The sequence below is a fragment of the Canis lupus genome, chromosome 18 (assembly GCF_011100685.1).
Source record: "Canis lupus familiaris isolate Mischka breed German Shepherd chromosome 18, alternate assembly UU_Cfam_GSD_1.0, whole genome shotgun sequence".
NCBI classification, from domain to species: Eukaryota; Metazoa; Chordata; class Mammalia; order Carnivora; family Canidae; genus Canis; species Canis lupus.
This window is the reverse complement of record NC_049239.1, coordinates 32756116-32783866: the sequence shown is the minus strand read 5'-3', so window position 1 is coordinate 32783866 and position 27751 is coordinate 32756116. Positions and strand designations below refer to the sequence as shown.

General features: G+C 45.8%; 1 long non-coding RNA gene across 1 annotated transcript; it reads left to right on the top strand.

Moving 5' to 3' along the window:
- The first annotated feature begins 380 nt into the window (after positions 1 to 380).
- On the top strand, positions 381 to 27751 carry LOC111090939. The gene is made up of 5 exons (XR_005373360.1): positions 381 to 516; positions 25751 to 25918; positions 26000 to 26125; positions 26370 to 26542; positions 27084 to 27751. It is a non-coding gene; the product is annotated as an uncharacterized LOC111090939 (long non-coding RNA).

Genomic DNA, 27751 nt, shown 5'->3' with positions numbered 1-27751 from the left:
TGACTTCCCAAGGCATCAAGCTAGTAAAAGATGTCCTCCAAAAAGGTGCTGAATGGCTCTGTTTCCCTCCAGGTGTTGGCAGTGGAGACCTGTCTAGTTTCCCTTTAATACATACTCATGACCCAACTCCACAGAAAGTATGTACCCTTTCTGATGCTATGATCCTGGGTGCATGACTCATGCCACACGAATCACCGTAATGCCTCTACACTTAGCAGCACAGGAGTTGGTGCTCCACATGAAATCCCTGTTGGGTTATTTTCAAGTGATTACTCATGGCTCAGCTATGTGCAGTATGTATCAGTGCAGTTATGTTGGTTATTAGACTATTGAAATACTTCCAGCTTGGTGATAAATGCCTACTGCCCTGAATCCCCAGAGAGCCTCTCCCACTTTCCCAAACACCCCAGCCCTTTTCCTGAACCATGCCCTACACCCACAATCCAGCCACTAACAGGTTAACACCTAGAACGGCAGGAAGTTTCTTAGACCAGTGTCCCAGGACTGAGACCAAAGGTAAGTTCGGATTGCTCCTTATGCAATTTGTTTGTTTTAAAGATTTTACTTATTTATTCATGAGAGACACAGAGAGAGAATCAGAGACACAGGCAGAGGGAGAAGCAGGCTCCATGCAGGGAGCCCGATGTGGGACTCGATCCCATGTCTCCAGGATCACACCCTGGGCTGAAGGCAGGCGCTAAACCACTGAGCCACCCAGGCTGCCCTCCTTATGCAATTTGAATAACACCTCCTGGGTACAGGATATAATGAAACAGTGGCGTTATCATGCTAAGCCCTATCTTTGGTTGCCCTGCATCATTCGATGGCTTCATTTGTTTGGCAAGCAGACATGAGCACCTATTCATTCCACAAATATTTGCTGGCTGCTTACCTTGGGTCAAGCACTGTGTTAGGTGGTGGGGACAGGACAGCAAACTAGAGACATAGTTTCTGGTCTTCTGGAGTGTCGAGCCTGGTAGAGGAGAGAGACATTAAGCAAATCATTACTGTAATAAATGGGATGACAGGAAAATACATGGCCTTATGCAAGTGTTAATAGGGGACAACCTCACATTGGAGAATTGAGGGATGTGGCATTTAAACAGAGACCAGAGCAATGAGTTTCGGAAGTCAGCCAGCGTAGAGGGGAAAAGAGGGAGTGGAGAGCATTCCGATCAGAAGGAATTGCATGTTTGAGGCTCGGCAAGAAGACGCTTGCTGTTCAGAAATGAAAGAAGGTCGGCGTGATTGGAGAGTGTGGTCTCAGAAGGCGAATTGTCGGATTTGAGGCTACAAGGGCAAGCAGGCACCTGCCAAGTGCCAGGCACAGGGGGCAGGAGGTGTATGGACGTGGCCCCTGCCCCTTAGGGAGACACTAGCTTAGTAGCAACAGGATGGAATCTGGAGAGCGACTCCAGGTTGGGACCAGGGTTCCTCCATTTTTTTGACTCCGTGACCTTGGGCAGTTATGCTCTCTGACCTTCGGTTTTCTCATCTGAAAATAGGGATAATAATAAGTCCTACCTTTTATGAGTTAAGCCATGTAAAGCACTTAGAGAAACACCCGGCACAAAGTAAAGACACAGGAAGTGTTAGGAGTCGATCACTAGGACACAAGTAGAGACATAGGCAGATGAAGTGGCTTCTTTTCTACCCATTTCCATGCATTCATATAGTAAAATGAATGAATATAGTGAATGAATATAGTAAAACGCAATTTAAATTGCTTTTAAAGACACCTAACACTGGGGCACGTGGGTGGCTCAGGTGGTTGAGTGTCTGACTCTTGCTTTTGGCTTAGGTCATGATCTCGGGGTGGTGAGATGGAGCCTTGAGTCTGACTCAGAGCTCAACGCAGAGTCTGCTTGTGATTCTCTCTCCCTCTCCCTCTGCCTCTCCCGCCACCCACTCTTTCTCTATAAATAAATAAATAAAGTCTTTTAAAAAAAGACACCTAACATCGTCTGTGCTACTGTCACATCCATAGTTCACGAGAAGCCTGCTTGTTGACCCCCTTCCCATGAGTCATCCTATGAAAAACCAGTTTCGTACGCCTTTGAGGGTTCTCCAGTGATTCTTCCCTGAACCAATTTCTTAGCATATACCTCAAAAGAAAAGCCACAGAAATCTGCTGATAAAGGGAGATCATCCAGACGTGTCAAAGAAGCAAGGCCATCATCCACAGAGCTGTTAAAAAAAAAAAAAAAAAAAAAAAGAACAAACTAAAGAGGATAAAACCACTGTTCTGAAATCGATCACAATGAGGAATAGAAGGAAAAAGAAATTCAAACTAGGAAAGGCACACCAAGGCCCAGAAGTACTTCTGACAGGTTCACAAAAGACTTTCCCAAGGGCTTAGCTGGTGCCCATAGAAATGTGCAGGGTCCTGGGAGGAAACAAATAGCCTTGGGTTGCCAGCCCAAGATTAGAGATCCCTGGGGATTCTGTGGAGCTGTCATCAAAGCCATCAGGGCATTAATCACCCTGGGCAGGAACAGGAGAAACTGGAGGTGAAAAGGGCCGATTAAGTTCTGGAGTCTTTCCCCAGAGAATGCCCGAGTGGAGATCACTCCGTGAAGTGCACTCTCGTGAACCCAATGAACTTTGGGATTATTCAAGCTAAAGGCAGGCAGCTCTTCTCTTGAGGTTATTGTGTTCGGCAGCCTGGTAGGCCTCGGGTTTTGTTTATTTTTTTCACTGATCTATGCTGCCAGCACATTCTGTGAAAGACGATGCTGTGAAGCTCAGTTGGCATGGCCGTTCCCTTTTGCAGAGGGGGACCACAAAACACTTCCCGCCAGGAGGACTTAGAAGGTAGAGTGAGCATTTGTCATGGTTGTGGTTACCCGGCATCCATTGCTTCAAGGGCATCTGATTTACTTTGGGAAATTACCCAGTCGTGGGTGGTGCGATTGAGTCCTAAATCTAGATGCCCCCATCTAGCCGACAAGTGGGCATGTGATCTCAACTCACTCAATTGGATTCTCCCTCCTAAGACTTTGCTTCTTGAGCAAGAAAAAAAAAAAAAAAGAGAGAGAAAAGTTTAAAGCCTATTTATTCCAGTCAGTGATACACTGGAGGGGTTCCCTACCAGAACCTTCTGCAAAGGCCTGGGAACTGTCTGTGCCAAACCATCTACTTCAAGCCCCCTGTGAAGCCTGCGAGTGCATCGTTTGTTCCCATCGAGCTTCTCCTTTTCTTGGGGTTGGTCAGAGTTTGTTTCTGTGGCTTACGGTGAAAGACCCCTAACTAATGAGAATATTCAAAAAATAAGAGGGATAGAAGTGATGTCTGGAAAGACTGCTGCTAACAACAGATACTCACCTGCTGCACTGCCACAAGGACAGGTAGGGATGCAGACTACGGAGTCAGGGGAGGCTCCCCATCACTTTGCTTGGGGAGCAGCCTCTGACCTTCCTGCCCCCCTCCCTGGTCTCACCTGGCCCCGGATCTGTGCAAAGGCCGGCTTAGCGGCAGGAGTCCCTTCATACCCAGCAGTGCGCTGGCAAACGTTTAATGAGCGGGTCTGGATGGGAAGAAGGGAGACAGGCTGATGTGCGGTGTTCACCAATTGTCATGGTGGCAAAGCTCCCTCCATGGCCAACTTGGAGCTCCCAGCGGGAGGTTACTGAATGCAGAGCTGGGAAGAGATGCACAGCATCGTGCTCCCGCATCAGGCTGAGCCCCTGCACCCCTCCCCAGGAAGCTTCTAGGGGTCACAATAATGACTAACTTTTATCAAACACTCTCTGTTGTTCCATTCCAGGTACCCTTCTAAGCACTCTACAAGTATTAACGTGTTTAATTTAATCAGGGCCTCTGAGGCATGTACACTTCTTGTCCCCGTTTTACAGATCAGGAAACTGAGGTTACGGGAGAATAAGAAATTCTTTAAACTCATATGGCTTCAAAGCTGAGAGGCCACGATTTGATCCCTGATTTTTGACTCCAGGGACATCTCACTTAGCTGATAGATTATGAAAGGCATCTATCTGCCTTCTAGCGTGGGAGGTGGCCTCAGGCTCAAACATCTTGGCAGAAATGGCAGTGGCCAATATTCCCAGGGAAACTCAACACAGATATTTTTCTTTTTGAGACCATGTTTTATTATATATATATATATATATATATTCTGGTTATTTATGCCCCATCAACCATCAGGAGGATGAAAGCTACCTTGAAACAGTCATATCCAACAACTATCGAGTACCTCCATGAACCGTTGTTGACTTGTCCTAAAATTTGCCTCATCTCACAATAATCCTTTAGAGATGGGAGTCATTCTAGCCAGGGGCTCATTAAGAGTTCATCTACCAAAGCCCATATAGTTAATAAATGGCCAAAGCAAGGTAGATTTTTTTTTCATTTTCTTTATTTCCTTGATGCGGAAACAGGCACAGAGAGATTAAGTAATTAATTTACCCCATGCAGCCCCAGTCAGCCTCCAGAGCCCATGAACCTCACACCGTCCCGGTGATACTGCCCTCTAAGCAGACCCCCTGATAATGCAGCCAGAAGTAATTTTCCTAGCAAGCCCAGTCTGGGTGGCTTAGGACGGTGACTCTGCCAAGTGCCCATTGAAGGGCCAGCTGTACTTCCATGACTCGGAATGGTGAAGTTCTGGAATATAGGTGAGGTCCGGAGCCGACGACCAAGAAAGAGTTCTTGAGACGTCTTTGGTGCAAAAGGGTGGTTTTATGAAAGCCCGGAGACAGGAACCGTGGGCAGGAAGAGCGGCTGCCCTGGGCCTGGGAGGGGAGGCTGATGATGTACCTGGGAGTTGGGAGGAGTTTGGGGACAGCGTCCCCTCTAAGGAATGTTGGAAGCAAGGTCTCCAGGACCTGGAGGGGGCTGGCTCTTGTTGGGAAAAGGGCACTGGTTACCGTCCAATAAAACCTGAGTCATGAGACCCTTCTGATGGATGTGGGTGGGCCATGTGCTCGGGGGATGATCACCAACACGTATTTTGGGAGTTTAGAGGTAAAGGAAATTTCTAAAGGGATTTTTGTGTGTTAAAGTAGGCTCACAGGCTCCTGGGGATCGGGCTAAGATTGCCTTCTGCCCTTAGCAAAGGATGAACATCGAGGCAGTTGAGTCCCTAGAGGAAGGTCCCTCTGCTTGTTTCAGGGACTTGTCAATGGGCTGCCCCAAGCCCGTGCCTTGTCCTCAGCTAGTCCCCCATCAAGAGGACTCCCTCTTAACCATTTACTTAGGATCTACTCACCTCCTGCCATTTGCTCAGGCACTAAGTCAACACTTTCTCTTCCGAAAAGCTCCTCTCTCTGCTAGGATCAGCGACAAGTTAAAAGCAACATAAAAAAAGAATACTAAGTTTGGTTTCTGAATATCGGTGGCTGCTGATCTCCCGCAGCTTCCCTGTGGGGACGGGGCTGGACAGGTGAGCTGCATCACCAGAGTGCAGGATTCTCCTCACGCGTGCTTGCTAGAGCTGGCTCTTTGGATACATACACTACCCAACCCGACTGCCTTGACAGGTGTGATATGGATGAGGTTCTCCCGTCATTGGTGATAATGAGACTTTTTCAGTGTCTGTCAGTTAGGGAACAATTGATGTCATCGAGTAACTGGCAGTTTCTCAGCGAACTCACTGCTCAGAGTCAGGGCTGCTGCAACATTGCCTGCATCGAGGAAGTCACTGATGCTGGTGCAGGAGGAGTTAACACATCCCAGTGTACCTGGCTTAGCTCTTCCAGCAGAGAGAGGAGGGGGTCGGGAGGAGGTGGGAGATGTGTCACATTCAGATACGTATCTATAGCAAAACAGTCGAGAAACAGTTTTAAGCCATAGTGTTCCCTGTTCTGGTTTGCATACTAATATCTTTGGGATCACTTTCCCTGTGCTGGCAATCTGTCACCTGTAACTGGGAAGGAGAGACAGGCAACAGGGAGCCTAGACCACTGAGTAGCATGCCCCTACTTTTATGGAGCTGCCTTGTAGGTCTTTGCACTAATTTGGGGACTGACCATGAGGCAGTCCTGCAGGAACACCTGAGAATCGCCCAGGGTACCTCTCCATGCCTCTTCGACTCCAAATAATATATACAAAAGACACCCAGACTCAAAGAACTAAACACAGAATTACCATCTGATCTAGCAATCCCAAGTCTGGGTATAGACCCCCCCCAAATAATTGAAAGCAGGGATTTGTACACCTGTGTTTATAGCCACGTTATTCACAACAGCCCAAAGGTGGAAACAACCCAAATGTCTATTCATAGATGAACGGATCAGCCACATATGGTCTGTGCATACAATGAAACATTATTCAGCCTTAAAGAGGGATGGGGTTCTGCTACAACGTGGATAAAGCTTGAAGGCCTTATGCTAAGTGAAGGAAGCGAGACATAAAAAGACAAGCACGGCGTGATTCAACCTCGATGAGGTCCCAGGAATTGTCAAACTCATGGAGACAGGAAGGGGGGTGGTGGCTGTCAGGGGCTGGAGGGAGGGGGAACCGGGGAGGTAGTGCTTAATGGGATGCAGTGTTGGGGGGTGGGTGTGAAAAGGTCCTGGAGATGGATGGTGGCGCCGGTCGCACAACGATGCGAATGTACTTAACGCCGCTGAGCTGAGCACTCCAACAAGGTTAAAATGGCCTATTTCATGTTATATATATTTAACCACAAATCTGCAAAGGGAGACGCACAGTACCACGCATGGAGGGGACTTACAAAGCTCGAGCCCAGGCAAGCGAGCGTGGGCGCTCGTCGCTGCATCTGTAAGGTGCCCTAAGCTGTTAGCTAAGCGCGCGCTTCTCGTACCCTGCTTAATCTTCAGGGAGGTATCATCAGCTTCTTTGGGGCAGGAAATCTAAAGTTCAGGGAGGCATACGGAGTCGCCCGAGTCCCACCACAGCGATAAAGGGGGGTGTAAGCCTTGATCCGGCCGTCATCAAATGCAGCACCAGTTCCATGCTCCCGAAATGCCTGAACAAAAAGCACCGCTGTTTCAGGGGCGCTCACACGCCCCACAGTCAGAGGAAGCTGAATTCACCTGACCTCCAAAACACGGGGCGCCCAAAACTGGGAAACACTTTAGAACTCATCCGTAGAAGTCAACTTACCACGCGCAGGACTAAAATCTACAGATGCTCTGACAAGAGCTAAGCGGAGAGAGACCTGGAGAATTTCCCAAATAAAGATGCAACTAGCTGTCCTGTGTGGCTTCGGTTGGCTCGTGGAAATAAAGTCACGGCATTCCACGCACTGCCCTGCAATCAGGAGGGCCACGCCTGGACTGCATTGGTAATAACCACAAACCACCAGTTATTTTTCTAAACCCACTTGGAATAACTTACTTACACCTGGCCAGGGCTCTGTCTTGGTTTGGAATGCCGCTGAGTCTGCAGGATGTTGTTCTCATGAGTCTGACCATCTTGGGGATGTGTGCTTTTCCCTGGGATTGTTGTCACCTCCAGTATTTCTGTTAGGAGGTGCATTATAGCCCTGGCCACGGTTGTGTCGTGTCGGGCTCTAGGGTCTTGACTGTCAGGCCCCAGATCTTGGCTCTACTGCTTACTGGTTTTATGACCTTGGGCAAGTCATTTGTCTGTGCCTCCGTTTCTTTACCTGTGATAGGGGGCTAACAAGAGCACATGTGACCTCGGCTGATTGTGACATTTAAGTTTTTGGACTACATCGATGCACCCAGTTCCCAAGTCCTCGTGATACGGAAAAGGGTCTAAGATCATTTATCTTCAGAAGTGCACCCATTACTATTTCAGGAGAGGGAGAGGCAAGGAGTGGGAGAGGAGGAAAGGTGGCTTCGAACCAAGTGTAAGCATCACACATTCTCCTCTGGTACCAATTACTGTGATAAATTGAAGGTGACAAGTTATTTTATGACATAAATGCAAATCAGTATCCACTTCCCTGTTATTTTGCAATGCCCTGGCACTTTAATGGTCCCCATAAGTTTGCTTCACTTGCAGCAAGTATCGGTATGCTCACAGTCAGCCAGAGAATTTATTTTTAGGTGGGGAGTGCAATGAACTGAGCCCACTGGCTGACTTAGAAAAATGATCGCATTCCCATCCACAAATTATTCACAAAGCTAGTTAGCATTTGAGCTTTTGTTGGTGAAATAACACAATAAATAGAGATTTGTCAACAGGGCTCATTTCCACCTGCCAGACTTGACTCTAAATACTAGGCGCTCGCGCATTTGTGGGTGCGTGCGTGTTTACGGGTGTTTATTAGAAAAGCGAAAAACCTGTCTCAGGATGTAACATTCCCTGCAAAATGCCAAGGAGCTGAGATGTTCCTAAAACCCTAAACCCCGATGATGCCAGGGAGAAAAGAGGAGGGCCTCCTGTCTGTGGGGCCCGAGTGCCTGAGACTCTACTGGGGGATTTCAACATGAAAGGAGACAAGCACAGAGAGAACCACTATTTGTTTGTTTTTCATCATTGAAGCGGATTTCCTGTCCTGCCAGTTCCACCGGTCTGTCATCCCTTCTCTTTTGATGTCGATGTTGGTGGGGGGAAAAGGAGGGCAGAAAGTAAAAGAAGAAGAAGAAGAAAACAAACCCAAGAGATAAGCAGCCTTGTCAGGATCCTCAAGACGCACCCCCCCCACACCTGCTCTCAGGCCTGGGCAGTAAGCAACGGTGGAAGCACGGAGACACACTGCTTACTTGATTTAAAATGCAAATTGTTGTTTGCTTCTTGTGTTTTTCAGTTTCCTTTTATGCACATATTAACTTTTAAAAAATAAATTGTTAAAAAACATAAAATAAAATAAAATAAAATAAAATAAAATAAAATAAAATAAAATAAAATAAAATAAAATAAAATAAAATACAACTTTGGAGAGACGGCCCCCAAAGCGCTTGTATTAGGGCATAAAGATAATCACAGAATTAAGTCATTAAGAGTCATAATAAGGAAGCCAGTGAATGAAAGGAGACGTGATTTCCAATCCCCCACCTGCTGAAGAGCTCGTGGCTGCGGTCATCCGTCCACCTGTTGGCCGAACGTTCAGTGAGCACCCAGGGCCCGACTCTGGCCCGTAAGCCGCCGGGAGGCCCCACGTTCTGCAGACAGGTAGCTGTTGCTTTTTAATATTTCTGCCTCATCCCGAGAATTGCTGCTTGGCTGTGCAGGAGCGTGCGTGCGTGTGCGTGTGCACAGTTACGTTCCAAGAGGCAGTCAGCACGCCCGGGCCTGGGAGCGGGCAGTGAGTTTCCAGGCCTGCCACCGAGACAGAGGTGTCTGCGGCCACACCTTCCCTCAAGGGCATGCCTTAGGCCTTCCGTCTGCCAGGTTGCCTCTTGGAGACACAGTCTTACCCCCCCCATCTTTTTTTTTTTTTTTAAGATTTTATTTATTTATTCATGAGAGACACAGAGAGAGAGAGGCAGAGACATAGGCAGGGGGAGAAGCAGGCTCCATGCAGGGAGCCCGACGTGGGACTCGATCCTGGATCTCCAGGATCAGGCCCTGGGCTGAAGGCGGCGCTAAACCACTGAGCCACCGGGGCTGCCCAGCCACCCCCCCACCCCCCCCACCCCCCGCCTCGCCTCCCCATCTTCTAACCTGAAACCTGACGTTGCTTCACATCAAATGTTTAATTTCCCATTGTTTGAAAAAAACAACCCTGGTATGTAAAGCATGCGTTGCCATGGATGCAGGAGCCAGCGATGCATAGAGAGGTTCCAGAGCCGGTGACTCTGCATGTGCCCAGGTAGCGAGGTGCTGAGCGAGGCCGAGGTCTCAGGGCCCTCCCCAAAGAACCTTCCAGGCACAAGTCCCTCAGCCGCAGCCCTGTGCTGTCTCTCGGCCAGCCTCAAATGTGCCCGTCTGTTCTTTCCTCAGCCAGGGTCAAGAAGCAGATGGAAGCCCTTGGCTGGAAGCTTGTTTGAAGAGGTCCCTGACGGCAGTCGGACCCTTGTCATCCCCGGGGTATGAGGGCGGCGAGGCCTGCTCTGCACACGGTGTTCTCCTAAGGCCCAGAGGCCTGCCCTCGCGCCCCAGGTCCGCGCCAGGAGGCCTGCAGACGGCTCTCCAGGATGCACGAGCGCTAGCGTCTAGAGAGCGGCCCTAAGCACAGTGACCCCGCGACGGAACTGGCCCAAACGCCCAACATTCGGTGGCAGGCCCGTCCACGGAGCACCCAACAGCAGCGCGGGGGAAAGAAACACTGTGCACGACAGGGATGGACTCTCATGAAGGAGGGCGGGCAGGGAGCCAGACCCGAGGGGCCGCGCCCTGGTTGCAGGGAAACACAGCCCGGGCTGCGCGGAGCTATCTGTGGGGAAAGCAGTCAGGAGCAAAGGAAGGAGAGGGCACCCCGAGGGCTTGCTGGGGCTGCCAGCCATGGTCCATTTTTTTTTTTTTAAATTTATTTACTCATGAGAGACACACACAGAGAGAGGTAGAGATGCAGGCAGAGGGAGAAGCAGGCTCCATGCAGGGAGCCCGATGCGGGACTCGATCCCAGGCTCCCGGGGTCACGCCCTGGGCCCAAGGCCGACGCTCCACCGTGGAACCCCCCGGGTGCCCCAACAATGTCCCACCCCTTGACCAGGCGCAGGCTCTGCACACATATTGTTGGTGTGATCTATTTCCCAAAAAGTGGAAAGTCAAGAAGAAAAACACCCCGAAGGGTGGGCCTGACGCAAGGAGGGCGGTCAGCTCCCGGGCACCTGGGTGTCCTGCGGCCACTTCAGGGAAGCCTGCGGGGCACGTGGGGCAGTCAGCCCAGGGCCCGCGGGAGCAAGCCTTTCCGCTCCCAGCTGGAGGCTCCCGGGTCTTGACAGGGAGACAGGCTGGATCACTGCCTCAGTTTCCCTACAGGTTGTTTTGGAAGATAAGAATTTACAACGGCCCGTGGTTCCCTTCCCTTCCCTTCCCTTCCCTTCCCTTCCCTTCCCTTCCCTTCCCTTCCCTTCCCTTCCCTTCCCTTCCCTTCCCTTCCCTTCCCTTCCCTTCCCTTTCCTCTTTTTTAACTTTTACTCATGTTTAAATTCGATGAGAGGCCCGTCGCGCTGCTCACGCACACGTTTCCGCCTTCGAAGTGGGCACGCGCCTCCCTGCTGGTGACAGGGAAGCCTGTGTTGGTGCAATTGGCCGCATTTCTCCCGCTGCCCCGTGACTCAAACAACAGGATTGGGTTATGAGGGCCTGTCCTAGAGGCCCCGCCGCGCAGAGCACCTCTTGACCCCTGCGGTGCTTTGCTCCCACCCTGCCCTCCTTCCAGCCGGTCAGAGGCCGCGTGAGGGAGGACGGCCTTCTCCTGGGCCTTCCTACGGGGCCTGGCCAGGTCTGAAAAGTCGACTGACAAAGACAAACAGGAAAAAAGCATAGGGATTTTAATGAATTGTGACCCATACCCGGGCCTTCACACGGAGAACGAGGGCTCCTGGAAAGTGAAGAACGGATAAGACAGAGGGGTCTGGGCTGGCGGGAGCACATGGTCAAGAAGTCACCAGAAGGCCTGCTTCTCCCTCCGCCTGTGTCTCTGCCCCCCTCTCTCTCTGCATCTCTCATGAATAGATAAATAAAATCTTTGAAAAAAAAAAAAGTCACCAGAAGGTAAGGGTAAGTGTAAGATCTTGGGGCAGTGTCTCCTACATCCCATCGGTCGCCTCTCTGACCTTCATTCTACTGTCCCCGTCTCGCCTCACCTCCGTTTTATAAAACATTAATTTCCTAGGCCATAACCTTTAATCGTGGATAGGTTGGGTGACCTTTGTTTTCCTGACTGTTGGCCCTTTCTAGAATAACAGAAAGACACCCCCTCCCCTCTGCACACCCCCACACACAGAGGGTGCTATCATCGGGGCCTACTGTCTAGACGGTGAGCAGTGCTGTGAAGCTGCTGCTAATCTCCGGGGCTCGCTGAGGAGCTGGCTTCCACGGTTGAGCTGTGAACCCCCCAATCCCACCTCCGGCTCTTTCTGTGACCTCACTCACCTGCCACCCATCATCCCTTGCGCTCTGAGCTCCAGCCCAACTGGATCACTTTGGTTTTCAGTTCTTCGACAGGCCTCGTCCTGCAGTGAGTCTGAGACCTCGCGCTGGCTCTTGCCCTTACCTGGGTGACCCACCCCTCAGGCACCTACCTGCACCCTTAAGGCATGAAGCGGGCACTTCCTCAGGGAGCCTTACAGGCCGGTGGGAGTCAGGCCTTGCAAATAATAGGCAGGAAGGAGGCAGGCTTGGCTGTAACAGGGATCTGCGGAGGGAGGCCTGCAGTGCAGTCTGAATCACAAGATGCCTCTTGGTTTTTCGGACAAATCCAGCCCTGAGGAGAGTTTTCCTGTATCTCTGGCATCCAACACCTTCCCTGGGACATGGGGGCCACTCAGTAAATATTTGTTGGTGTTCCAACCCCCCTCTTCAGGCGTAAATAATGTATTTCCCTCGCGACAGATGGGACTCGGTTTTCCAGCAGGTGGGACCGACAGCAGAGCAGAAGGAAGTCACATCTTCAGATACTGGGCACTTTCCGCGCTCTGCACGGTGCCAAGCACTTTGCCCAGGGTACCACCATTTACGCCTCACAAGAGGGCCAAGAGGTAGATGCTAATTAACTCCTGCATCGGACAAACGAGGGCCTGAGGCTTACAGAAGCCGAAGCTTGGCCAGGGTCGGAGAGCTGCCCCCAAGCCTCAATCCCTCCTCCTCTATTTCACAAGTAACTTTATGATGTCACAGGTCCCCCACGTGGCTGGCAAAAATGTCTCAGAAATAGCAACAGTGCCTTTCCATAAAAATTGTGTGAGGTTGTTTTGAATGTGTCCTGATACTCTGTTTTGTCACTTTAGCAATGACAGGCTTGCATTTCTCCACCGCCTAGCTATGATGGCTGAGTGGCGTGCCCTCTAGCCTCTCCAGACTCTTTGAAATTGCTTCATTGCTCCCTCTTCAAAGGGAGCAAGCCCTGCCTGGGTGAGGAGGCCACAACAATTTTCCTCCCCAATCCCTCCCTTGTCAGGCTGCCCAGAGGTTACTGGTCCTCCCAGAGGAGGCCCCACCTCCATTCCTCAGTCGCCTCCAGGGTGCTGGGCCTGCTGGGGCACAAGCAGGTGGGGAGTTAGCCTTGTAATGTCTCAGCCAAGTGCAAGCACAGGCTCCGGAGTCACAATAGCAGTTCAAATCCTGTGATTAACAATGAAACAAAATACCGGGGTGGGGGGACACCTGGGGGGCTCAGCAGTTGAGCGTCTGCCTTTGGCTCAGGTCATGATCCTGGAGACCTGGGATCAAGTCTCACATTGGGCTCTCTGCAGGGAGCCTGCTTCTCCCCTTATGTCTCTTCTTCTGTTTCTGTGTCTCTCATGAATAGATAATAGTTTCTAAAAACAAAACAAAACAAAAAAAAAAATGCAGGGGCTTCGAGCAGTGCCTGGCCCACAGCAAATGCTCCATAAATGTGAGTATTTATCATTGTCGATGCCTCATCCGAGAGAGCTTGACACAGAACATCATCAGCTTTAGCCTGGGCTCCAACTGCAACCCCAGGCCTCCTCTCTGTTTTGTGCTGTTTTCTTTCCCCCAGTGGACAGGCCGGAAGCTAATACCCTCTGGGCTGTTTCACAGTGAATTCAGGAAAGCTGAGCTCCTAAAAAGAACCCACATACCTCACTGCGTGAGCCCCTGGAACCCACCCTTTCCGGGTGGAAGCGTTTTCTTCCACACAGCAGAGCTAGCATCTTCTCTCACCTCTCACCAGTGCTCCCGTGGCAGAAAAATTCATTCCCCCCTTCTAACTGAATCACAGCTTTAATAAAGCTATTGTATTTGACCACAGGCTTAGGAAACAGTAATATAACATAATAGGAGAAGATCATTAAAGTTCTATAAAGCGAGCCTTCAGTTCCTTCAATTCCAGTGTCCCTGAGCCTTAGATAAGGGATAAACATTTTTTAATCAAAATCTAAATAACAGTAAACCACACTTTTCATTTCAAGTATTTTTCCAGTTAAGTATAGGGTGTTTTCTAATTTCCTGTGTAGATCAGATGAACTATGAAAGTTGGTTGTTGTTTGCTTTTTTTGTTGTTGGTGTTTTTTGTTTTGTTTTTTTTTTTTTTTTTTTTTTTTTTAACATTTTCAGGGCACTTTTATGACTGCAATTCCAGCACATGTCTTTGGTAAGGTTGTCAGAGAGAAGTGAGCCAAGAATGATTAAAATCCTGGAGGCCGATCTGTAAGAGAAGAACAAATCAGCCCTGGGAGGAAAAACACTTACTGGAGGGATAACTGGGCGCATAGCTCAGGACAATCGAGGAAAAGCAGACATTAATTATGTGATACAAAGGGCTATGGTGACAGAATTTTTTATAAAGCAAATAGACGTTCCCAGCCCCGCCCCGTTTCTGCTTATATGAAAAGCAGTGGGTATGGGCACAAGCCCTGATGTCTCAGGCAAGCCTCAAGTCTTGTCTCTGTCATTTGCCTGCTGTGGCCTTGGACAAGGAAGTCAACCTCTGTGAGCCTCAACCGTCTCATGTGCAAATGATGGTAATAAAAGCCTAATTACTCATAAGACGATCGCGAGAAATCAAGCTGGACAGCACATTTATGGTCCTTAGCACAGTGTCCAGCCCACCAGACGTCGTGTGCTTCCTTATCAACGCTTGTAGAGATAATTCTTGATGATACTGTACTTTAAACAATGAAAGATTTCCAACAGAGCTGTTCAAAGGGAACTTACTTGAGACATTTTTAAAGAGTTTGGGTTAAAAACAAGTAATGGTGTTATTTCATTCATAGGTGGAATTTAAGAAACAAGATGAACCAACAAAGGAATGAGGCGGATGAGGGGATGGGTGACATAGGGGAAGGGGATAGAGAGCACGCTCATTGTGATGAGCACCGAGTAATGTACAGAATTGTTGAATCATTATACCGTGAAACTAATACACCTGAAACTAATACACCGTATATGAATTATATTTCAGTGAAAAGCAGTTTGAGTTTAAATATAAGAAATCGGGGCGCCTGGGTGGCTTAGTGAGTTAAGCATCTGCCGCTCAGGTCATGATCTCAGGGTCCTGGGATGGAGCCCCCGCCCCCATCAGGATCCCTGCTCAGCCGGAGAGTCTGCTTCTCCCTCTCCCTCTGCCTGCTGCTCTCCCTGCTTGTGTGCTCTGGCACTCTCTCTCTCTTGCTCTATCTCAAAATAAAATACATTAAAAAAGTAAATACATAAGTAAACGGAAGAAAGCTAAATCCTGGGTAAGCCTGGGACTAGACTAGCTCCTTTGACACTTCATCAACATCATCACTAAAAAAAAAAATTTTTTTACTGTATTTTATGGACCCCAAGATGCATATTTTTCCATGTTTGGCACCTCTCAAATTGAGAAGTTGTACCATCCCTACCATGTTCTTTTTTTTCCTAGTGCTATGTGGAATGAGCAGAGCATAGTCCAACCGATGGTAACTAAGAATTGCTGAGATCTGGTTTTAAGCATTACACATTTTGCTGTGCTGTTCTGAGTAAATAAGCCCAGTTTGGGCCTCTAAATAATTTACAATGTGAGATGGACAGTGTGTAAAGAGCATTGGAACAACTAAGTCAATATTACATGGAATCGGAGAATTTGCCGTTCTTTGCTAGCAAAAAAAAAAAAAAAAAAAAGCTAATTTTTAAAAATTCCATTTCACCATTTACTTATTGTTTAAACGTGATCAAACTACTTAATTTCTATGAACCTTGATTTTTCTCCTCTAGGAAAGGAGCCTGATAATATCTCTTGAAAGGTCGTGGTGGGGGTTGAACACATAGAAGGTGTGTTTTTCATGCCTCTTGTCCACTTCTCACAGCCCCCTGTTATCAAAACTGATCCCCCTACACAGAGGAGCCAGACCAGTTTAACCTCAAGACTTCCGCCCTAGATAGAGACCCAAACATCTACTGCCTCGGCTCTTGTTCTAATTAACAACCCATCCTCCGCCACTACTTTCCCTCTTCATGGGTTTCTGTCCCACGTCTCTGCGCTGCAGCTGCCTGGACTTAAATCTTCTCATTCTCATTGGCAAATCCCATGCTCGTTACCAAACTGGATTTCCTAAGACCCTGTGTGCTACAGAACACATACCTCGTAAGCCCCATGAAGTAAGAGCCATGACTTTCTGATTCATCATTGAGTCCATGGCAGCAATTACAGAAAGATGTAGAGGAGGGGCCCAGTAGCAGGTCCCACTGGGCTTAAGTCCAGTTGTCAAAAGGGCTGCATTCCTTTCTGCAGGCTCTAGGGGAGAATTTGCTTCCTTGTCTTTTGCAGTTGCTGGAGGCTGCCCGCATTCCTGGGCCTGCAGCCCCTTTTCTCTATCTTCAAAGCTAGAAACAGCAGATTGAGTCCTTCTTGCAACGCATCACTCCAGTTACCTCCTCTGCCTCCCTTGTCCACTTTTAAGAACCCTTGTGATTACATGAGACCCATCTGGATAATCCAGGATTATCTTCCTATTATAAGGCCAGCTGATAGCCAACTTTAATTCCATCTGTAATTTTAATTTCCCTCTGCATTGAAACATACTGTATTCACAGGTTCTGAGAATTGAGACATGGACATCTTTTGGGGGATCGTTACTCTGCGTGTCACATGAGGTTAGGTTTTCATTTAAAAGAGCAAACATTTGTGGGAGCTTCATGTGTCACACAAAATGCTGTTTTGGCTAAAAGTATTTTGCTTGCATTCCATGCTTTTATCCTCATAATAACTGTAGGAGGCAGGAACCATTATTGTCCTCATTTTAAACGTGTCAGAACTAAAGAACACAGGAATTTAAAAGACCTACCTAAGTTCACAGATCTATTCAATAGTAGAGCTGGGATTTGAACCAAGGGACAAGCCTAGTCCTAAGGCCATACTCTTAATGACTAGATCATATAATGACAGGTGGTAGCAAGAACAACTATAGGACTAGATGAACTTGGACCAGGAACAGAGGTTCAAGATAAAAGTTCCAGAGAGCATCCTAAAATCAAAGTGGTAGTTTGGTGGATTGGTTTCGTAATGAGTAACCATACTTCCTCAGTTAGGAGCCTTTTCCTTGCAAATGACAGAAAGTCCCACCAGGACAGCTTATTCTAAAAAGGGAGATCAAACAAACTAAAAAAGAATTTAAAAAATTTTAAAAAGCAAGATTAGGGCTTCAGGCATGGCTGGATCAAGAATTTTTTTAAAAAACATTTTAATTTATTTATGAGAGACACAGAGAGAGGGAGGCAGAGACATAGGCAGGGAGAGAAGCAGACCTCCCTGCAAGGAGCCCAGTGTGGGACTTGATCCCACTGAGATGAAGGCAGATGCTCAACTGCTGAGCCACCCAGACGTCCCTGAGAATTTGAGAGAGCTTATCAAGAATTTGTTTTCTTGGGGCACCTGAGTGGCTCAGTCAGGTAAGCAAGCATCTGACTCTTGGTTTTGGCTCAGGTTATGATCTCAGGGTCGTGAGACTGAGCACTGCACCAGGCTCCACGCTCAATGCAGTCTTCTTGGGATTCTCTCCCTTTCTCTCTTCCTCTCTCTCAGGCTCTCTCTCTCTCTTTAAAAGAAATAAAATATTTAAAAATTAGTGGTTTTTTTTTTTCCTCTTGAGTCTGCCTTCTTCGGAGTTGACTCTGAAGTCTAAGAGATGGTAGAAAAACAATCACAGTGACCCTAGCCGCTGAATTCTATCCACTTTTAGGTGCAGCAAGAAAAAAAGTGAATGTCTTTTTCCAAAAGTTCTAAGATCAGTTGCATTGCCTCTCATTGGCTCTGCCAGAGTCCCTGGTCCATCTTTGAAGTAACTACTGTGGTCAGGTGAATGCGCGTGCCAATTGCTTAGTTATGGGTTATGAGCTCCTTCCTGGAGTGAGGGGTGGAACCAGCATCACTAGAACCATAGACACTCCAGGGAGTGGGGGAGGGATAGTTATTGACTGTAGGTAGCAGACTCACTTATTTATTATCTCACATAATGAGAGGTCCAGAGGTAGGTGGTTCAGGATCAGATAAATCCAAAACTTAATAATGTTGGGGGTCTGGGCGCTTCTCTGCAATCCTTTAGGTTTACCAGTCATGGTTACAAGGTGGCTTCCACAACTGGTTCCACACAAGATCATAAATCAGGGAAGAAGGGACAAATTCACCTACAAGGCTTTTTTTTTTTTTTTTAAGATTTTATTTATTTATTCATGAGAGACACACACAGAGAGAGAGGCAGAGACACAGGCAGGGGGATAAGCAGGCTCTCTGCAGGGAGCCTGATGTGGGACTGGATCTCGGGTCTCCAGGATCAGGCCCTGGGCTGAAGTCGGTGCTAAACCACTGAGCCAGCCAGGTGGCCCTATAAAGCTTTTTTCTTTTTCTTCAGGAAAGAAAATCTTTTCCAGAAGTTTCCCATGAGATTTGCCTTGATGTCTCATTGGCCAGTGCTGGGTCACTTGTTTAGCTTTTTGAAGGTTCTTGCTCCATATCTGAGGACAATAACATCTAAGTATCTGGGCTCTGTTATTTGGGAAGAATGGGAAGAGGGGTGGCATTTTGCATAACCAGCTGTGTCTACACCAGGTCCCTGGAGGGAAATTGGGGACTTTGGTCACTAGGCAGAGGCTCAGAGGATACTGGTTGACAAAAACAATGGATTTCTATTTTTGCAAAATTGAGAGCAGAGAAGGTTTCAAACCCTGGAGCCCCCTAGGTACTCACTGGGGAATTCACAGAATCCATAAACCAAACTGAGAAGTGGGATTGCCCCAGAACTTTAGTTGTAAATACGGTTGTCAGAGCCAGCATGTACCATAGGGACCGTGGTGATTGCTTAGAATAGTAGACACTACGATCTGTGCCACCCTGCACACTATTATAATGTGATTTTGAAAGTCTTCGGGAGTTGAGTTTCTTCCGTCCCCCTGGGAATCTTGGCTGGCCTCCGGCTTGCTTTGACAAGTATTCTACAAAGTAACACCGTGTGACATCTGGCCTCAGCCTGAAGATGCTTTGAAGTTTCCATGTTGCCCTCTTGGAAGCCAACTGCCAAGTCATGAGTCTGTTATCCTGCGGGAGGGCTATGTGGAAAGAGAATGGCCCTAGAGGATGACTGTTCACACGGAGAACCGAAGCTGACACCTACAGCTGCCAACCAGCTGAGTGACACCATTCTGGGTGTTCCAGCTCCAGCTGAGCATTCAGCTGCAAGCAGCTGCATGAGTGACTCCAGCCAACGCCGTACAGAGCAGAAGAACTGCTGAGCCGAGCCCAGACAATTTGCGAGATCCTGAGAAATAATGGATCATTATTATCCTAAGCCACTGAATTTTGGGGTAATGTGTGGCATACCAATGGTAATTGCAATGGGAATCATTTCCAGTTCACACATTTTGCAGAGGAGGCTAAAAAACCAAAGAAAGGAAATATCTTGCTGAGAGCCACACAGCTCAATAGTGGCAGAGGCATGGCAGGCACCCGGATTTCTGGATTCTCAGTTCACTGCTCTGATTGTTAAACCTGGCATAACAATTTTCATACAGATGAAATGAGTGCATTTGCAATGCTTGCTGATGTGCACATACTGTAATAGCTTGCACCGAGCTAGTGTTTATTATGTCCTGGCACAGTGCTAAGTGCATTATCTCATTTAATCGGCACAATGAGCCTACAAAGTAGGTCTGATGCAACCCTCCATTTTAAAAGTGAGATAACTAAGGTTAGAGAAGATTAAAAAAAATTGCTCACAGTCGCTCTGCTAGGTGGGTGGTGGAATCAGGATTCAAATCTAGATCTAATAGGTTCGGAAGTGCTTGCTCCTATAGCCATCCCAAAACACAGCTTCCACTGACCCACAACGGATTTTCTCAACCGACCAAGGTTTTCTTTCTTGCACAATGCCCATTTTTGCATTTCATGTCTTAAATGTGCCCCCAGGTCATGATGGATTTCAGGATGAAGACAGAGTATGTATGTTTATGTTTGCATCATTCTAAGAGTTTCTACTTACTGGATATTTGCTCGGGGTCACTAAGATTCCTTTTAAGGAGAGAAATTTAAAAAAGTCTTGAGTTTTGATCCCTCCTAAGAGCTATAATCATGGCACTTACCACCCTCCCCCCACGCAACATCCACTCTACATCAGGATTCAATAGGTTCTTCTCACCCTTAGATTACCTTGTGAAGTGAAGGATGGAAATTATAGTGTTGTGGCTTAGCAAGTTTGTCTTGCTGAGCAAAGAGAGAGAAAATCAGGAAGGAAAGAGGAATGGAAAAGAGGGGATATGCAGGAAGGAAGTTGAACAGGTGAAAAGTAAAATATCGGCCTATTATTTTGGGTGAGAAACCTAAGGTTGCCTCCCTCATCACCTTATTGGGATGACCGTATGACTCAGTGTACCCCCAAACAGTTCTGGTCCTGGAATAACTGCCAATAGTGCTTATTGCACTCTCAAAGTGTCCCAGTTTGGATGATAAATTATATGATGGCCCTACTCTCAACCCACCCAATCAGGTTTCATGGAAGAGAATAGATACAAGATGCTATGAAGGATGCCAAGGTCACCAGGGTCAAAAGACATGGCCCTTGACCGCAAGGAGTCCACTGCACAGTGGGTGGGGGGCACGTAACAGCTTTTCAATGTGTGAAGCACAGTAACAATGGTGCTGCTGGGCACACTGGTAGGCATAGCTGGGGGAAGAACTAGGGCAGTGCATCATGGGCAGAGGGAGTACTTGGCAAAGGCATGGAGGCTTGGAAAGGCATGGCATGGTTTTAGGGAACCACAGAAAGCAATCACTCCTCATGGCCAATTGTAAGGCACGATTTTCCTCCAAAGTATTTTTTGGAAAAAGGTCATCTTATATTTGATTTCTTCCAAAGTCTCTCCTCTTATGAGATCATCCCTTGGTTACTTTATTTAGATAAAATAAGTTACAATTTGGGGGAGAAGATGAAATTAGTCAAGAGAGAGAGATTTAGGGACGCCTGAGTGGCTCCATGATGGAGCGTCTGCCTTTGGTTCAGGACGTGATCTCAGAGTTCCAGGACTGAGTCCCACTTCAGGCTCCTGCATGGGGCCTGCTTCTCCCTCTGCCTGTGTCTCTGCCTCTCTCTCTCTCTCTGAGTCTCTCATGAATAAATAAATAAAATCTTTAAAAAGAGAGATAGAGAGATATTTAAAGATGTAATGTGTATATAGTGTTATTCCTTGTCTGTGATATGTCTTCAAAATTGTGAGTGGTACATGAAATTGTAAAGTGGCCTTTTAAAGACTTAAAAAAAAAATAGCACATGACTACATTGTGGAGAATACACATGTATACACCTATAGGAGACTTTTAAAAATGTTCTATTGTTATATAATAGGTACATGTGGCTTGTGATAAAAATTCCAGTGGCAGCATCATTCACAGTTTCAAAAAGTTCTGTGTTATAAACAACATCCAAGAGCTGTGAAGACGATATGCTTTGAAAAGCTGCATTCCGTGACTCAAAGAGTGGATCCAGTGATCACAAAGAGAAACACTGTTGTCAGAGCTGCCAGTGAAGAGTTATATGATTATTTCATGAAATTGGAGAGACAAAAGGGATAGTTATCTCTAAATTAATATTTCATGTAATATTCAACCTAAAAGATCCTAAATATGTTAAATATTACTAGAAGATATTTAAATTTTTCACTTACATCCCCAAACATTTATGCATTCAAGTTGGACATTAGAGCTTTTAGGGGTGGTCCGCATGAGAAGATGGGGGAATTGCCTTACATTGAGGTCACCTGAGGTTTAGCATATACAATGGTTTGTTCTACTGGGGACCAGCCTGAAGAGTTGGGAAAATAGTAAGAGATGAGGTTGGAGAGGGGGGCAGGTGGTCAAATTAGGGATGACCTTGTGTAACATGCCAAGTCTGCAATAGGCAGTGGAAACCTGATAAAGTTTGATAAGATCAGTGTATCTTCATTAAATTTGCATTTTGGAAGAATTACATTGGTGGTAATTTCCAGTTGACCGGAAATGTAAGAATATCAACTTCTGATGGAAATGCAAGTGCACTGGCACCAGCAATCCGCCCATCTTGTTTTGTGGTTGCATCCTCAGGGCCTGGAAGAGTGCCTGGCTCATGGAAAGCAATCGTAACTTGGCAAATTAAGAAATGAGTGAATGAAAAAATGGCCCACTCTAAAACTCCCTGTTTTTACTCCTCATTTAGCCCTCATCAGAAAAAGCTAGCTCAAGAGTTTGCAGGATGGCTTTCCTAATTTTGACCCTGTACCCTCGGGTTTAATCTGTCTTTCCCAAGACAGAGCCTTGAGAGCCCCTTCTTCCAACCAATTCCACTCTTCTGATGTCTCATCATTATAGTCTGAATGACTACTATGGCAATATACTACCTTAAAAATTTTGTGGAGGGGTGCCTGGGTGGTTCAGTTGGTTGAGTGTCTGACTCTTGGTTTCAGCTCAGGTCATGATCTCAGGGTCGTGAGATTGAGCCCCAAGCTAGGCTCTGTACTAAGCGTGGAGACGGCTTAAGAGTCTCTCTTTCCTTCTCCTTCTGCCCCTCCTTGCTCACGCTCTCTCTGAATAAATAAATAAATAAATAAATAAATAAATAAATAAATAAATACTTTTATGGAAAGGTATCACTTTTAGGGAGTATATTTAGGAGGAATAAGTCACCTGTTACCTGCTTGTCACCCTCTAATCTTAGTTCCTTCATTCATCTCCCATAATACAAATTCCTTCATTCCTGTTTAGGCTTACAAATTGAATCAGGACTTTGAGAAAACCGTCTCACTCTAGAGACTTAAATAGTTGGGTTGCCACCCCAAACTGTATACAAAGGTGCCCTCCAGGAGGGCCTTGTGAAAAGAAAAAGCATAAAGATGAAAGAAGAAGTTGTATGATCTTGGGGGCAGAGCAGGACTTCTTAAGATGGATTTGACTCCAACAAAACATCAGATCTCTCTTTGAAAAGGACACTGTTATAGATAATATTAATGGATGGGTGACAGATCAGAGGATATTTGCAATGTCTAAAACTGACTGGAGCTAATGTCTGGACAGTACAAGAAAATCCTGCAAAACAAAAAGAGAATGGCAGAAAACTTAATCAAAAATAGGCAAAAGTACAAGAAAATCCTGCAAAACAAAAAGAGAATGACAGAAAACTTAATCAAAAATAGGCAAAAGCTAAAAATAGGTTATTCATTGTTGAAATAAGTTTTTAGGCCCAAGATGGAGCCACTCTGCCCAGGATGCCATGACTGCAAACTTTTGTATTCCTGTAAATGCTCCACTTGACCAGAAACGTATCCAGTCAGCCAATCCCCAAACACCAATCCGACTCTGGGTTCTATACTTATTTCCTTGTTCCTTCATTTTTCTAAATAAATAAAGCCGGATATGTCACACAAGCCAATCATGTCCTGTTTCTGCATTACTGCTTCTAATGCTCTATATAACTTCCTGTTGCCCAAGATCCTTCAAGAAGAGTGCTCCACTGCTCATGGGGCACTGTACTCGCCTAATCCATAGATTGTTTTCCTTTGAATAAAGGACATCGAACTTACTACTAAGTTGTTTGAGTTTTGTCATTTGACATCACATAACAAGAGTTTGAAGAGCTATTTATTTTTATTAGCAATCCTCAAAATACAAATACCACAAGGAGTTACCACTTTATACTCATTAGATAGAAAAACATTAGAAATTCAGGTAATACCAAATGTCAAAGAGTGGATATCCAAGGTTTTAACAATGACAGCATTAGGGGAGGAAGAAAGAAAGAAAGAAAGAAGAAAGAAAGAAAGAAAGAAAGAAAGAAAGAAAGAAAGAAAGAAAGAAAGAAAGAAAGAAAGAAAGAAAGAAGAAAGAAAGAAAAAAGAGAAAGAAGAAAGAAAGAAACAAGCATTCTTGAGTGTCTGCTTTATGTTAATTAAGTTTAACACATACATAAACAAAACAGTGGATGACTTTTTAAAGACACCTACATTTTCAAGGACATTTATCAAACACATTAGAGAAAGTTTCTGTTGGAAGAAGTTGGGGGAATGGGAGTGAGGTGTGGAGATAAAAGGAAAATAAAATGATGTTAAAACAAAGTGAAATGAAGTAAGAAAGTTCCCTTGCACGGACTAGCGGCGGGTTGTGCATCTGTGAGCGTGATTAACTAGCCCATCTGCACTTGAGTTCCAAAATAAATAAATAAATGGAGAGAACAAGCCTCCAGGAGATTTCCCCTCATAATCCCTGATTTACAAGGGTAGTGCACTAACTGCTGAAACACAAAGTCTTTAATTAGTTCCTGTCCATAGGTGACTGCTTTTCCAACTGGAGTAAATGGAAGGCAAATCTTGGGATTTTTCCCACTCTCAAAGAGCACTGCTCTTACAGATGATTAAGTGTTTGCCCTCATTCCCTGAAGCCCACTCAGATAAGAGCCAAGACCACCCCTACAAAGGCATTTCCAAGGAGAGAAATTTGAAAACATAATTTTGCCAAAAAAAGAATTAGCATCACCCAGGGATTAGGGAGCTGGCTTGAAGACCAGAGAGGAAGTCAGAGATTAACTCACAATTGACTGGATGTTCTTTTTTTTTTTCTTTTTAATTTTCACTTTTTATTGCTATAAGCAGCATACTGCATACGTACACTTTTTAAAAAGTGCTTTGTTGTTGTTGTTGTTTGTGACTGGATGTTCTTTCAAATAACCCTCTTGGCATTTAGTTTCCACAGGGAAAATGGGGGCATCCACTATCAGGGACTTTGTAGAAAGTATCTGAAGATGACTGAAATAAGTATCAGTAGACTCTTGAATTCTGGGGCTGAATGAAATGGTTATTATGAAAATGAGGTATTTTTTTATTATTTGTTGTGGCTATGGGAGTTATTTAAGACTATTAAGCAAGTAAAATACTAACTGAATTTAATTAAAATAGCTCCATCAGAGCTAACTTGGGGTTGTTCTTACATATACCTTTTCTTAAGGGGTAGAGGTGTTTAGGGCATTATAATATTAATAAGTAGTGAACCATTCACTCATCAGAACTGGATGAAGGAGCCCCTGGGTGGCTCAGCGGTTGAGCATCTGCCTTTGGTTCAGGGCACGATCCTGGGTTCCTGGGATTGAGTCCCATGTCGGGCCCCCTTCGAGGAGCCTGCTTCTCCCTCTGCCTGTGTCTCTGCCTCTCTCTGTCTCTCATTTCGGCAGGGTTGGGATTGGCCAGGGGATATCATATTTCACTGCACTGACTTTAATAGGATAAGATGTTGGCTAATATGATAACAGCATGAGATGAGAATTAGGTGATCTCAGGGGCTTGGGGCAGGAGGAATGAAATCAGTCACTAAGGTGACAGTCTAATTACGTAAGAATGGGACCAGCTGAGGAGTTGCAAATAACTTCCCTGAAGCGTGGACTTAGAAATTCCACTGCAATCTCTTTAAGATGTTTTTTTTTTTCTTTTCTGAAATTAAACATACTATATTATGTATCCTCTAAACCCAGCCCATCTCTTTAGAATAGATGAAGGGGGTAGAAACTGACTTCACAGCTGGAAGGGAAAGACAGGTAAGGTTACTGGGAAGTAGTTATCACCTATTTATACCACAGGTGAATATGGTAAGATGGAGTCAGATCTGAGTTTGAATCCCAACCAGACCACCTCTTGGTTGGGTAACCTTTAACAAGTTTCTTTTCCTCTCTGCACATAGGTTTCCTTATGTGTATAGAGTTCAAATGTCTAATAACTGAAGAGCCACCACCCACAAAAATTAACAGACTCTCGTTTCTTTTAGGAATACAACATTTATTTCTACAGGTCCCATACATGCTCACCAGCCAGTGTCAAATGCAAGCTGCCCTGCTCTCCACGGGAGTAGCAATGAGTGCCTGCTGCCTGCTGAACATCTTGGAGACGACTTCCAGTTGTTGATAACCATAATAGAAAGATGGCCCCAATGCCAGTAAGACAGCCCCCTAAGATGATTCAAAGTTCTGGGGTGATGTGTTCTACACAAGTTTATAATGAATACATACTTTATTAGGAAGAGTGAGGTGCTTCTGTAACAGAAACCTATAGCGTTGGAGCGGCTTTGGAACTGGGCGGTGGGAGAAGTTGGAAGGACTTGGGGTAGAGCGTCAGTGAAAGCCTGCAAAGTCTGGAAGAAACTGTGAGTACAATCCTGATGGCTTTTGAGAAAGCTGTAGATGAAGGGGTAAGGGGAAATAAGGAAAATGTTATTGAAGACAGGAGGAAAGGGGGCCCCGTAATGTCGTGGCAGGAAGTTTAGCAACACTGTCACCTGTAGGAACACGGAAAGGAGAAGATGTGTCTAAGTAATTTAATGTTCTAGCTAAGTACATTTCCAGGTTGAGTGTTGAAGGTGCTGACTGATGTCTTCTTCCTTATTACAGCAAACTGTGTGAAGAAAGAGAAAATCTAGAGAAGGACTAAAAAGAAAAATCTAGAACTTGCTAGACTTGAAAATTCCTATCTTCTCTAGATGATGAATAATGCTAAAATGAAGAAATGGTTTCCAGTCAAAAATAAGCCCTAGGACCGTGCAAAGAGCTGCTACTTTTTTGAGGTAATTTTCTATGTAATAATAAGATTAATATAACAAGATTTCTATCTCTAGATGCTCCCAAAGATTCCTGGGGAATCAAACCATTCTGATTTTTGTGCAGAGGTCATTCTCACTGACCCTATAACACCTCATTACCAGAGCTTTATGAAGTCCCTTTTTAACCATTCCATCAACTTCTGCCTCTAAGATCCTCTTACCATAAAGGGTTCAAAGAAAGACTGTGAATTGTTAGATACTGAGTAGCACAGTAGAATCTTTTCACTTTCTGGCAGATAAAATTAAGAACAAACAAACAACAACAACAAGACAACAAAAAGACACCCATTTTTCCTCACCCAACACCCTGGACACGAAAATGTTAAGACATTAAAAAATTGTTTTCATTGAAAAAATATTCTCTCAATGTGATATCATGGTGTTTGTATAGGCTGTTATTTCCTTAATTTTAAGCCTGGGGTGGTGGAAATAACCAAGCAAGAAACACTATTCATGAGGTATATATTAATAGGAGTTGACATTTGTTGAATTTTTTCTTTTCCAGAATGGTGCATCAATCCCTGTTTCAAATGCAGAGAAATAATTTCCAAAGAAATGAACTGGAGAAAATAGAGATGCACATGGAATGGAAACAAAACAAACCTTCTGATTCCACCCCACCTCCCCACCCCACATTCTATAGAGTTGTTCTGAGGTTAAAAAAACCAAAGATTTCAAAAACACAAATCATTGACAAAAGCTGCACACGGATTAAGTATACACTATATACGTGGAGACATTAAGAATTATTTGGTTTTTACCACACCCCACACCCCGGCATTTTTGTGAAAATCATATGGAAATTCTAGCTCAAAATTACCAAAGGGAATCGATGGAACACAAACACTATCCCGTTCCCCTTCACATTGCTTAACCACACTTCAGCCTCTCCCTGGAGTAGATCGGAATGCCCTTTTCCTTTCCTAAATACAAAACAAAAGCTCCTAAATAAAAGAACAAAAGATATGGGGTGGGTGTAGGGGTTGCTTACACTACCAGCAGCCACCCAACAATGCCTGATGTGTTAAGAACATGTTTCAGGGGTGCCTACCTGGCTCAGTGATGCCTGTGACTCTTGATCTTGGGGTGAGGTTGAACCCCATGTAGGGTGTAGAGATTACCTAAATTACTCTTTTTGGGCAGCCCGGGTAGCCCAGCAGTTTAGCACCGACT